A 340-nucleotide genomic window follows, 5' to 3' on the forward strand; every position below is an offset into this window, starting at 1 on the left:
TCAATCTTCGCCTGGACGAGAACATCGGGTCTGTATATGGTAATCTTGCAACCTGAGTTCAGTAATAAGTTGCAGTTTCATCCAATCTGATATATTTGACACCTCAAACCTCGCCTGGATGAGAACATCGGGTCTGTATATTGTAATCTTGCAACCTGAGTTCAGTAATAGGTTGCAGTTTCATCCAATATGATATATCTGACACCTCAAACCTCGCATGGACGAGAACACCGGGTCTGCATATGGTAATTTTGCAACCCGAGTTCAGTAATAGGTTGCAGTTTCATCCAATCTGATATATTTGACACCTCAAACCTCGCCGGGACTAGAACATCAGGTC

This window comes from Papaver somniferum, chromosome 5 (genome assembly GCF_003573695.1).
Source record: "Papaver somniferum cultivar HN1 chromosome 5, ASM357369v1, whole genome shotgun sequence".
In the NCBI taxonomy this organism is placed as follows: Eukaryota; Viridiplantae; Streptophyta; class Magnoliopsida; order Ranunculales; family Papaveraceae; genus Papaver; species Papaver somniferum.